The following is a 13,664-nucleotide window of genomic DNA, read 5'->3' as shown; positions in this document are numbered from 1 at the left end:
GAAGGGAAGGAAGGAAGGAAGGATCATTCGGCCTCAACGCCCGCCTCAGCTCGCCCCAGGCCCAGCGGAGCACCCAGCCGGGCCGCGACTCCGCGAGCCTGCGCCACGCGCTGGATCGGGTCCGGCGGGATGGGCGCCTGAGCCTCGGGCCCCTCAGCGCCCTGGTTCGGGACCGGTTCAGGGCTCCCAGAAGCTGAGAACAGGATGTGCCGCTTCATGAGGGACAGAGAGCCTGAGGATCCTATGTTCCTCATGGACCCTTTCGCTATTCATCGACAACATGAGTTGAATGTTGTTAGGAGGTTTTGGCTACAGCCCTTTCCTTAGCATCACAGATGGGAGCATACCCGGAGCTCGACCTTCTAGTCGAAGGGTGTAGGCTGGAGCTGTCTCATCCTTTGGGATGCTGGGAATGACCGGTGGCTTCATGGACGTGTTTGGGATGATAAGTGATATGATCGGGAACGTGGAGCAACTGTCAGACCCTTTCATCCTCCACTGTCATCTCTTGCTCCAACCTGGGCGACAGCGCTCCCAGAGTCTACCAAAAAACATATGAGATGCGCTTGGCACCAGGTGGGATCCGGGAGACAAGGAGAACAGTGAGGGACTCTGATAGCGGGCTAGAGCAGATGTCCGTTGGGCATCACATCCGAGATAGGGCACACATCCTCCCGCGTTCACGAAATCACCTAACTGGAGACCAGGAAGAACGGCAGGACTACATCAATTTGGATGAGAGTGATGCTGAAGCATTTGACAATGAGTGGAGGAGAGAGACATCTCGATACTGGCCACAGAGCCCCCTGGAATTTCCTCGGCATGAGGCTACTGGGGCCGGTGGGGGTAGAAGGGCTGATGGACCCCCTCGGCTGGCTATACAGGACCCTGAGGATTCCCCCACCCGTCGGTCACGACGCTATAGCTGGTGAGGGCCCCCCAGGTCCTCTCGTAAGTGTTGGTGGGGAAGGGAATCACAGGTGAAGGATGAAGTCCCTCAGTTATTCCTCTGGCATTTGGAGGAAACCTACTTGTTCCTAATATTTTAGAGTGTGGGAGTGGGGTAAAGATCTTCTTAGAGCCTATTTTGGTGATAATAGGTCTCAGCTGGTCTGGGAAAGGAAAGAAATTCTAAATTGGAGAGTTGACCACAACCACCAAGACCCTCTGTTTCCCCCCCCTTCCTTCCTATACGACAAGCTTTCTCTCCCTCCACCCTCTAGGTACAGTCTGTGAGGGGCAGAAAAATCACCCCTTGGAATAACTCCCTTCCTCCCAATTTAATATTAAATAGAGGTGAGCTGGCCTCTTCAAGCTTAGGAAGCCTTAGGTGGAGCTTTTCACTGCCCCCTTTTCTGCTTTTACCCTGCCTGTCTCCCCTTCTCAATTTCACACTCCCATAGTGAATTTACTGACTTTTTTCCCTGTTGCTCCCTGGTCTCTTCATTTTTTTCTCCCCTCTAATCCCCAATAAGTACAAGGTCCCTTAGGATAAGTTCTGGAGGTAGGAGTCCCATTTTCCCCCAAAGGTCTGTTAGTTGTCATTGGATCCTTTCTCATCCTACCTACAAGTCCGACGTTTGAGGCTGTGTCCCCTCCCTATTGGCTGGGTAAGGGGTTGGTATTGGGTCCTTTTTCCTCTTGTCCTGTAATCCTGTGCCCCCATACACATGCGTGTGCACACAGACACACACAGAAACACACACACTCTGTCTCTGCGTCCCTTTGCTCTGTGTGTGTGTGTGTGTGTGTGTGTGTGCTTTTGTGTATGTAACTTGTAACTATGGAATAAAGGGGAATGGAAAAGAAAAAAAAAGTAATATGAAATAACTTGCAAAAAATAAACCATTATGTTGAATCTATCCCAGATCCTTTTAGATATGTATGTATTTTTCTCTTCTTAAAATGCCAATTGTGTTGTGACATCATGTGGGGTACCTTCTCTATTGACTCCCTGACAAAGGCAGTTGCTAGAAGTAGAGAAGAGAATCTTGACATCATTCAATGACTTGTCCTACATTGTCAGCTGTCCATGAAAATATCTTTCCAGTATCTTAAGCTGCTACATTTCTATTACGCTGACATCATTCTTATTTTAATTTTGGGGGATCACAACTGTATTTGCTGCTTCATGAATGATCTTACCTAAGAAGAGGGCACAGAAATGGTCAAGGTCTTTAACATAATTGTGTTGTTACACGATAGTATACAATGGTGATTGTTGTATTAGTTGTTCCTTGATCTGTTCTGTGCTTTCCTTAGGGATGGAGATGTTCGGATGCAGTGGCGAGAGCACTTTATTTAGAGTGAGAGGGTTCAAATTTTTGCTCTGCCAGTTATTACCAGTGTGACCGTGGTCAGGTCACTTAAAATCTCTGGGTCTCAGTCTCCTCATCTGTAAAGCGAGGATAGGATAAAAATCATCTTAAGTCTCTCCCAACTCTAATGATCCTGTGATGAAGTAGATCTAACATAGCATTTTTAAATTTATAAAACAGAATCATAGAATCCCAAAGTGGGAAGGGACTTCAGTAGTCATCTAGTACAACCCACACCAGAGAGAATTCCCTCTACAACATAGCTGAAGATCTCCAGTGAGGTACAAACAACTATCTCCCAAGGCAGCCCATTCCATTCCAGGATACTGCTGGTTAAGAAGTTTTTCCTTACCTCATTAAATTTGCCTTTATACTGAATTCACTAATTGTTCCTTGTTCTGCCCTCTCAGGTCAAGCAGACTTAGCCTAATCACTCTTTCACATGTTAGCCTTTCAAATACTCGGACAGAGCTATCATTTCTCTCTGTTCTAACTCACTTTCCTCAGTTCCCAAAGTCTTCTCTTCTCTAGACTAATCATCTTAATTATTCTCTATAGCATGTTCTTAAAAGCCCTTACCATCCCCAAATTACTTTTTAATGGAAGTGAAACATCCATATCCAATAATAATAAAGAGAAGTGATAAGTTCCATAGCAGGACAGGTTTATCTTGGTGCCAATCATCATTAATGTCCTGATATCTTTCCTTAGGGCAGAAGCTGGCAATATTTTAAGGAAAAAAAAATTTTTCTGAAGAAAGGACTAATATTCTTAGAATAAAATTTTGAGGAAGTGTAGTATATTTTATATATACATATGTATGTGTGTTCATAATAATATTAATTCTTATAAAATTCTTTATTTCTACACTGAGACTTTCTCTTCCAAAAATTTCCATTCATTTACTTAATACCATTCAAGGAGAATGCACTAAATACTCAATATTTTCCTTCCTTCCGTCCATCCTTCCTTCCTTCCTGCCTTCCTTCCTTCATTCCTTACTTCATTCCTTTTTTCTTTTTTTCTGAAACTACACTTTCCTGCCCCTCTTAGATGTCCTATCTCTTCATTTGATGAGTAAAAAAACAGAAAAAGAAAGCCCTTATAACAAATATGCATACTCAAGGAAGATAAATCCCCACTGTGGCTATGTCTGAAAACACGTTTTATTCTGCAGGAGATTCCAGTTTAAATAGCTCCCATGTAGCAAGAAGATTTAAAATCAGGGCACATTTATGTTCAAGTCAGAACTAGTACATCTTGTTTTCAATCTCAAATCTCCTTTAGCAGATTGTAAAGAGAAGGACCAATGCAATATCCATGGTTTATATGGGAAAAGGGGGAGCTGGCACTTCAATCCACACAGACCAAGGTAAAGGTCCATTCCCACAACGTCACGTGCATGATGTCCTAGCAGAATTCTTAGGACTGAAGTGAATCCTTGGATGAGAAAGACAGCAAAGATACAAACAAGTTTCTGTATTATTGAATTCTTTTGAGAATTGATCTGGAGCTTTGTTCTCAGTAGAGTATTGTGCTTAGAACCTCCCTAACTACCATTTTGGCCGCATTTAACTTATATCAAACCTGTGGTTCATAATTAAGGTGAAAAGATTTGCTTTTCCTGGTATTTTCATTCCTTCTCTTGCTGTTATAATAGAAGAAAATAAAGGTAAGGTAACATTCAGTAATGCATCAGGAGCATCCTGGGAAGCTTTTAACTTTGGGGGAGTCTCTTGTTCAGAAGATAAATCAGGGAACAAAAATATCATCATACAAAAGTATGATGAAGACTGGCTTATTCTTTTTTAGGATCCTGATCCATCCTAGTGGCAAAGAACTCTGTGAAAAAAGTATCTGGGAGCTGAAGCAACAGTTCAACCTTAAAACTGGCCAATTAACTGAATTTTCCAGGCAAAGCTGGACACCATCTCACTTACAATCCAACTCTCTGTTTATATCACCCTTTTCCATTAAGTTCTTCTCAATCACTGGGCTTTTTTTCTTTGTAAGTAGAGACTACACAGATTTTCTTTTTTCATTACATCCCACCTCTAAGTCCTGTCATATGTACTTCTTTGTTCTAGGGAGATCTGGTTCCAATCTACTAAAACTCAATTTCTTGCATTTATACATTTTGATTTTTGCAGGAAATCTTATTGCTTCCTGGCAGAAATGAATTCTCCCTGGGATAAGACAGCATGCGATAGGAAAGACTCTTACGTGAAATTATGTTTTTACCATAGAATCATAGACTCTGAGGCAGAAGAGAACTCAGATGTCATCTGTTTCAATGCCAACATGAAATGTGAATCCTCCACCTTAGGATTAGAATGTACTAGCAAGTAGTCACAGCCTGGAGATGATGGAGAACACACTAGCTATCAAGGTAGCCCAGTCTATTTGTGGAAGCCTCTAATTGTTAGAGAGTTCTTCCTCATATTGAACTGTAATCTTTCTCCCTGTAACTTTCAATCATTAATTTGTTGAAACTGTATCTTGCTCTGACCACTTACTAGGTAAATTTTAACAGAAAATAAGATTGCAAAGGAGAATTTGGAATTTGCATACAAACCATCCCAAAGATCAAAGGAACATGCTTTCCAAATTGTATCATATATTAACTAAAATTCACATCCTAGTAATATGCATTGAATTAGGAGAAATCATCTAGGAGTTGCTTATCAAGGTTCTAGTCCTGCTATAGGTAAATTTCAGACAAAATTAGACCTCCGCAGCTCCAGATCAAAAAGGTGCTGAAAACTTGGAGATTTAACTTTGTAGTTTAACTGACAACTTTGTGATGATTTGAATATGTTAATGAACTAACCCCAATGTGGTATAAATAGGAGTTGGTCTGTTCTCCCTGCCAAAAAAAATAAAGCCCTATAAAAATGAAACTCTTGCAACTTGAGTATTCATCCATCTCCACTGGGTCCATGCTGCCAAGTGCTGCCTAGTGCTCCCACCTCTAAGCTGTGGTGATATGAGTGATATTCTCTGTCTCTCCCCCTCCCCATGCCCTTCCCTATCCTGTCTGCTTTCCTTCACCATCCCATTCCCTGGTAGAGAGTTAAGCCCCAATTACCTCTGTAGCTTTCTCATTGCTTGTCTCCGTTCCTTATTAAAGTGTGATTATCACTCTGTTTCCTGCTGCTAACTGTGGTCTTTCCTGGTGAGTACTAAAGGAACCAGGCCGGCCTGCCCCCATTTCATAATATCATAATTTTATAAATTGTCACTTCAATTAGTTTGCTCTCTCAGGCCAAAAAGAACGTGTCTTAGCCTTTCACATACCTGGAGACAGTAATCATATTTCTCCCAAAGTGTTCTCTTCTACCAGCTAAACATTTTCAGATCCTTTAACTGGTCTTCATAGATTTTGGTTTCAATCCTCTCACATCTTTGTTGTCCTCACACCAGTTCACTGACAACATCTCTTAAAATGTGTTGTCAGTAACTGAGCACATTACTTTAGATATGGTATTACAAAGCTAGAATACAATGGGATCCACATTTCCCTATCATTTAAAATACAATCTATTATGATATACTCTCATAGTTAATTGACTTTGCTCAATATTTTATGTTAAACAAATGGAATCAGCAATAGAAATTGTCAGTGCATGTGTTAAAGTATACATCTATACATACATATTAGACGTTTACACACACATGCACACACACATATTTCAAAGGATTTTAACATGGATCATTTCACCACAAAATAAATTACTTCTTTTTTTACTACAATATAATGGCATTTACTTTTTTATGTACACTTGTGGGGTGATTTTCAGAATGTTTACAGAATTATTTTTGTGTACAGTTTGGTACAGAATTTGCCAAAATATAGGAACCAGGATGTCTTGAAGAAAGTTTGTTCAAATATTTCCCTTCCATCTAGAAAAACATATATAGATACCATACTTTGAATCTCTCAAGAATCTTCTGGGACTTCTTTTCCTTTATCTTCCTGATGGCAGTCATTTCATAAAATCAAAGTATTTGAAAGTTAGAAGGCACCTTAGAGATAATCTAGCCCTGTGAGTTCAGCATAGGGGAGACAGCATTGGACATGGGCCTAGAGTTTAGGCAAGATGGGTTTAAATTCAAGGGCTGGCATTTATCAACCTCAATACTCTAAGAAAGCAATTCAGTAAAATTTCATTAAATATCAACTAAATCATTACATTAGAGAAATTCTGTTCATAGGCCAAACTTAAGATGGAGTTGTTTCTTAGGCTATTGGAGATCTCTTCATACAGAAGCAAATACACTTGGTATGTCCCATAAAACTAAATACTCCAGGATGCATCATCCTGTTTTTTCTCACATATATTGTCTGAGCCTCAGTTTCCTCATCTGTAAAAGAGGGATGTTATTTGGAACTCTTATATGGAAAGACTCTTATATGGAAAGTACTTTATAAACCTTAAAATGGTATGTAAAGGGTATGATTAATGTTACTAACTTAAGCCATAATTTGTGTGACTAAGTATCAACTAGATATGAAGTATCAGTCCTATGACACTAGGCCATCTTTCCTTCTTTGTCATAATATCTTAAGTCTTAATGGGAAACCTAATGAAGAAAAATGAATGCAAATATAAAAGAGGCCTGTCACTTGATCAACCTCTGAGAATATCAGGAAAATAAAACAAAATCAAGTGATTATGGAATCAAAATATTTCTTAAACTCCATCAAGGAGGGGGCTGCCAGGGAGTATTAAATGATACATCTTCTGCCAGGCTCAATTTTCCCACATAAATAAGAATTTTTGCCCCATTCCCATAATCATCTTAGATGCTATCTCTAAAGAAAACCTCCAGTTTACTGACATCTTTCTGGTAAAAGTAGCCTAAGCAAAACTAACTCTGTATTTGATTAGCAGTAAAACGAAAAGGAAACCAGAGATGGAGAGGAACACTGCAAAGTTTACCTTCAATTAGAGACAAATTTAGAAAGAAAACTCTAGTTCTAACAGACATAGCCTGGCCCACATCTCCTAGAATATTTGACAACTAGGTCTCATGGGATGGAGATGGGAATGTCAGAAGATTGCAAGTTTGACTTTCTAGGATGCTAATATTACACTATGAGAAGGTATTCCCTTCTGTGGAAAATGCCAGACATTTCTCTGGATTATAGCCTAACCTTGCCTTGTTGTTCTTTTGGATTCTGTATCCCAACCTGATCCATTGGTTGTTTATTTCTCAAACCAATCCCCTGCATTGTACAAGTATCAAAGAAACATTAAGATCCAGCAGTAGTAACTTTCATATTATTCATGGAGTCATAATCACAGATGAAGTGGGACTCAAATGAAGAGATATGTGAGAAGACATATCCAACCTACCACTTCAAGGAGGTGGGGGGAAGGGTGCATATTTTGGACTTTTTCGATGTATCCATCAGTTGTGCTTACTTTTTATTTCCACTCTAAAAATATATTGTTTGTCATGTGGGATGGTACTCAAAGGGGGAAAGGGAGAATTACATGGGATGCCATTGTAATGTAAGAACAAAAAATATCAATAAGAACTTCTAAAAAATTAAATGAGAATTGGGGATATACATAAGACATACATCCTATAAGAGTTCCCAGAGGGATTTGTAGATGGCTTTGCTGATAGACTCAATAATGCATATCTCTAGTGAATGAGAGAGAGATGCCGAAAGCCTTTTTTAAATTAACAGTCTTTGTTTAGATAAGCTTGAAATATTACTACTATTAATACAATTTAATAAATTGCTCCCATCTCCCAAACATTCTGATCCAACATACACATTTCATTACTGAATAGTGTTTTCAAATAAGAGATAATTTTCAATCTATAAATCCAGTGTTAGAGTTCCTGGGACTTGGTCTCTAGCCAAGTCCATGCCTCAGACATTAGTTCTTATATTCCATCCTAGAGAATTCCATTTTTCTACCTGAATGCAATGTTTTTAATGACTATGTGTCCATACAATATTATTGTCCATGCTAAAAAGCATTATAGCAACTCTACTGACTAGTTTGTTATGCCAGGTTTTATTGAGTCTCTCCTTTAGCCATTCTATATAGATCTCTCCCCCCTACTTAGAAGAAAGAAGGAAAGAAGGAAGGAAGGAAGGAAGGAAGGAAGGAAGGAAGGAAGGAAGGAAGGAAGGAAGGAAAGAAGGAAGAAAAGAAGAAAGGAAGGAGGGAAGATAGGGAGGAAGGAAGGAAGAAAGGAAGGAAGGAAGGAAGGAAGAAAGGAAGGAGGGAAGATAGGGAGGAAGGAAGGAAGAAAGGAAGGAAGGAAGATAGGAAGGAGGGAAGAAAGCAAAGGAAGGAAGGTAGGAAGGAAGGAGGGAAGGAAGGAAAGAAGGAAGATAGGAAGGAAGGAAGGAAAGGAGAAAGGAAAGAAGGGAAGGGGGAAGGAGGAAGGAAGAAGGAAGAACAGAGAAAGAAGTAAGGAAGGAAGGAAAGAAAGAAAGAAAGAAAGAAAGAAAGAAAGAAAGGAAGGAAGGAAGGAAGATATAAAGAAAGGAAGGAAAGAAGAAAGAAAGAAAGAACGGAAGGGAGAAAGAAAGAAGGAAAGAAAGAAGGAAAGCAGAAAGGGAAGAAGGAAGGAAGAGAGGAACAGAGAAAGAAAGGAAGGAAGGAAGGAAGGAAGGAAGGAAGGAAGAAGGAAGGAAGGAATTTTGAAGAAAGAAAGAAACAAACAAAGAAAAGAAAGAAAGGAAGAAAGGAAGGAAGGAATTTCAAAGAAAGAAAGAAAGGAAAGAAAGAGAAGAAAGAAAGGAAGAAAGGAAGAAAGGAAAGAAGAAAGAAAGGAAGAAGGAAAGAAAGAAGGAAAGAAAAAGAAAGAAAGAGAGAAAGAAAGGGGAAGGAAGAAAGAAAGAAAGAAGGAAGGTAGAAAGGGAGGAAGGAAGGCAGGAAGGAAGGGAGGAAGGAAGGAAGAGAGGAACAGAGAAAGAAAGAAAGAAAAGAAAGAAAGAAAGAAGGAAGGAATTTTGAAGAAACAAAGAAAAGAAAGAAAGGAAGAAAGAAAGGAAAGCAAGAAAGAGAAGAAAGAAAGGAAGAAAGGAAGGAAGAAAGGAAGAAAGAAAGAAAGGAAGGAAGAAGAAAGGAAGAAAGGAAAGAAGAAGGAAAGGAAGAAGGAAAGAAGGAAAGAAAGAAAGAAAGCAAGAAAGAAAGAGAGAAAGAAAGAAAGAGAGAAAGAAAGGGGAAGGAAGAAAGAAAGAAGGAAAGAAAGAATAGGGGAGTCATAATAGCAGAAGTAGCTCATCTCAATGCTCCCTCCCCTAGCCCCATCTCTACTCTTACTACTAAAGCAAAATCAATTTCACCTATGTCATTGCCCTTCTAATTGAAATATAATTTGGGAACGCTTTGGTATGGGTAAAATAGTAATAAAGTGATCTTAGTGATTCATTGGGAATTTGAAAGTGCTTAACCAATTATCTGTTTATATATTGGTTGAACAATCAGACAATTGAAGGTGGTACAGTGTGGTGAAAAGAAGACAAGAAATAAGAAGACTGGGACCTTGGGATCTCATTCTCACTTCGTTACTATTTGTGTGACTTCACAAAAGTTACTTAATTTTTCTGACCTTCAGTTTCCTCATTTTCCTATATCACAAGGTATCAAGTAAGATTATAGAAGAAAGTATCTTCAAAACTATGAAAGGCGATTACAATTTTAAATGTTTTGTTAACTATAACTAATAAAATATTGAAGCATAAAAGAAGAGATGACTAAGCATGTATCATCAGCAAAAACATCAGGTGAGAGGGGGCCAGAGGAATAGGTATTAAATGGTTGTACAGAAAGAATTTGATGCTGACTGTTTCCCCCATGGGGAATTCAATCAGTCAATAAGCATTTGTTAAGCACCCACTATGTGCAAAGAATTGTGCTATCAGCAGTGGGGAACCTGGGGCTTGAGGTCACATGTGGCCCTCTAGGTCTTCAAGTACTGCTGTTTGACTGAATCAAAACTTCACAGAACAAAATTTGGATTCAGCCAAAGGGCCGCACTTGAGGACATAGAGGCCACATGTGGCCTTGAGCCCACAGTTCCCACCCCTGTGCTAGATGCTAGAGATACACAGACAAAAAATGCAACAGTCCCGTCAACAAGATTGTATTTACTGAGCTTATGACAACCTCTGATGCATGACAACTATCTCTGATATCCACTTCTAGACTTTTATCACTGATAATTTATTTGGTGTGAGTAGTCCTTCACCCACCCACAGACAACCCCTCCTCAGCCTGTGGACTGCCAAAGGATTTCGGGTGGCCCATGAAAAATATCAAGGAAAGTATCTTCTACATTTTTGCAGGCCTTGGAAATCCTTTCTTGTGCCCGAGGGCCACAGGTTGTACAGGCCTGCTCTAGAACTTGGTAAATCAAAGGATTTTAGATTAAGTGGTGGAAAGAAACTTAGAGATCAGTTAATCCAATCAAATTGTTCTCAGTAGCAACTAGCTGGCACAAGGGGATAGAGTGCTAGACCTGGAGTCATGAAGACCCAAGTTTAAATACAGACTTCAACACATGGTAATTATTTGACCCTGAGCAAAAGGAAGAAGTGTATTGATAAGCATTTATGTAGAACCTACTGTGTGCTAGGCTTTTTACAAATATTATCTCATTAGATCTTCACAACAACACTTTGAGATAGTTGCTATCATTGTTATATCATTTTATAGTTGAGGAACTTTAGGGAAACAGAGATTAAGTGATTTGTCCAGGGTAACACAGCTACTGAGTATTCAAGGCCAAATTTGAACTCAGATCTTCCTGATTTCAGGCCTAGTATGCTATCCCCTATCCACATTTCTCTTAAGGGTAAGCTACTTAACCTCCTCAGTTTCCTCTTCTGCAAAATGGGGATAACAGCACCTATCTCCCATGGTTGTCATTTGAATTATATATAATATATATGCATATATATGTATGTATGTATGTGAGTGTATTATATATATGCATATATGTGTATATGTACATATATATCTTTGAAAACTTAAAATGCTATATAAATGCTAGTTATGGTGTTACTACTACTACTACTACTACTACTACTACTACTATTACTACTACTACTACTACTACTACTACCACCACCACCACCACCACCAGTATCATTATCTCTATCCTTTTACAAATTAGGGAACTGAAGCCCAGAGAGATTAAATAACTCTCTCAAATTTATTTAGATCTTAAATAGCAAGGTTGAGATTTGAACCCACATTCTCTGCCTTGAAATCCAGGGCTCTCTTTACTCTACGATGCCAGATTCATTTTCTTTTTGTTGGGGGAGGTTTGTGGCAAATCTAGTGCTGAGCCTCTGAATTTATTTAAGCTTCTCCTCTGACAAGACACATGCATATTATTGCCAGTTATACTCAAAGCCTTTCCAGCTTGATAGGACCTGCAGGCATTAGTTCTTCACTGGCATAGCCTTCAAGTTTCAGTCATCATAAGCTATGACAAGTTATTAAAGTAGGATTTTAAAGAAGGATCCTAATGTTCAGGGGCAGGAGGGAATCAATGCAATTCTCTTTCTTCAGGGCAACCTACTGAAATGGGTAAAATCCAATTCCTTACTTTTTCAACAATCACCTAGATCTGGAAGAGACTTTGGGTCATTAGATATCATTTAGTACTACCACCACGACACCTTATTTTACAGATAATGACAATGAGAATATGGGAGAGTAATGACTTGTAGTGACTTGGTCAAGGTCGCATAGCTTTGAAGTGATAGAACTGAGACTCAAACTCAGGTCTTGTAAATGAAAAGTTAATACTCTTCTAACTAATGATAGGTGGCACAGTGGTTAGAGAGCTGGACCAGAAAGATCACAGTGCAAATTCATCCTCAAAAACTTACTAGCTGTGTGACCTGGGAAAATCACCTAACCCCTATTTGCCTCAATTTCCTCATCTGTAAAATGATCTGTAGAGGAAAATGGCAAATGATGCCATCATCTTTGCCAAGAAAACCCCAAGTGAAGTCACAAAGAGTTAGACATGACTGAACAATAAAAAAAAAACTAATGATAACATTTGGATAGTAAAGAGAATTGATAATTTTAAAGATGTTTATTCAAGTGTACTTCAAGGGAGGATACTGGGCAAATAATATTAATTTCTGCATCTCAACAAGGTCACAGATCCATTGACATATAACACTATGGAAGTAATTAATTATATAGTTTTAGGAAGTTACCTAAGAAGGAAGTGAAGGCTTTATTTATTTTATTTTGCTTTGGTTTTAGTCTAGGCATATAATTTACTTGATTTGCCGTTGGAAATTAAAGACTTAGGGACATGTAATTAAGATGTCCATGTGAATGGTCCTATATGTGACTAATTCCCCCACATGTACCAGCCAATATTTGCAAAAGGCACTAGATTGAATAATAACCCAAAAATCCAAAGAGAAACAATAGTATGGTCCTTTATATAGTCAGTCAATTTTTTTAAATGCACACTACATTATCAGGTACTCTGAATTGCCAGGGATACAAAGAAACATAAAAGGTCCTTACACTCAAGAAGTTCAGCCTAATGGGGAAAACAATATGCAAATAACTGTATAAAAAAGCTATCGGTGTCATTTTGCTATTCAGTAGTACTCCACTCTTTGTGACCCCATGGACCATAGCATGCCAGGCCCTTCTATCCTCCAGTATCTCCCAAAGACCGTCCAAGTTCACATTCATTGTTTACATGATACTATCTATCCATCTCATCCTCTGCGCTCTTCTTTTCCTTTTATCTTCAATCTTTCCCAACATCAAGGTCTTTTCCAATTAGTCTTGTCTTCTCATTATGTGACCAATGTATTTAAGCTTCAGCTTCAGTATTTGACCTTCCAGTGAAAACCCAGAATTAATTTCTTTAAGTATTGACTGATTTGATTTCCTTGCTTTCCACGGAACTGTCAAAAGTCTTCACCAGTATCACAGTTCAAAACTGTCGATTCTATGGTGCTCAACTTTCCTTAGTTGACTCTCAGACACACCTATACTTTAACTTTCAGAGCCATACATTGCTACTGGAAAAACCATAGCTTTGACTACATGGACCTTTGTCAGCAAGATGATGTCTGCTTTTTAGCATGCTGTCCAGATTTGCCATAGCTTTGCTTCCAAGAAGCAAGCATTTTTTAATTTCATGGAGGCAGTCATTGACTGCAGTGATCTTTGAGTCCAAAAATATAAAACTTGGCACTGCTTCCATTTCTTCTCTCTCTATTTGACAAGAAGTGGTGGGACAAGTTGCCAAGATCTTACATATAGGATAAATTTGAAATTTTCATCACTGCAAAGGACATAGAACCAAGGAGGATTGAGA

At 39.0% G+C, this 13,664-nt stretch overlaps 1 pseudogene; it reads left to right on the top strand.

Annotated features, from left to right (window-relative positions):
* The first annotated feature begins 204 nt into the window (after positions 1 to 204).
* On the top strand, positions 205 to 932 carry LOC118843013 (annotated as a pseudogene).
* Positions 933 to 13,664: the final 12,732 nt, after the last annotated feature.

This window comes from Trichosurus vulpecula, chromosome 1 (genome assembly GCF_011100635.1).
Source record: "Trichosurus vulpecula isolate mTriVul1 chromosome 1, mTriVul1.pri, whole genome shotgun sequence".
Classification (NCBI taxonomy): Eukaryota; Metazoa; Chordata; class Mammalia; order Diprotodontia; family Phalangeridae; genus Trichosurus; species Trichosurus vulpecula.
Note: the sequence above shows the minus strand (reverse complement) of the source record. Positions and strands in the feature narration are given on the sequence as shown.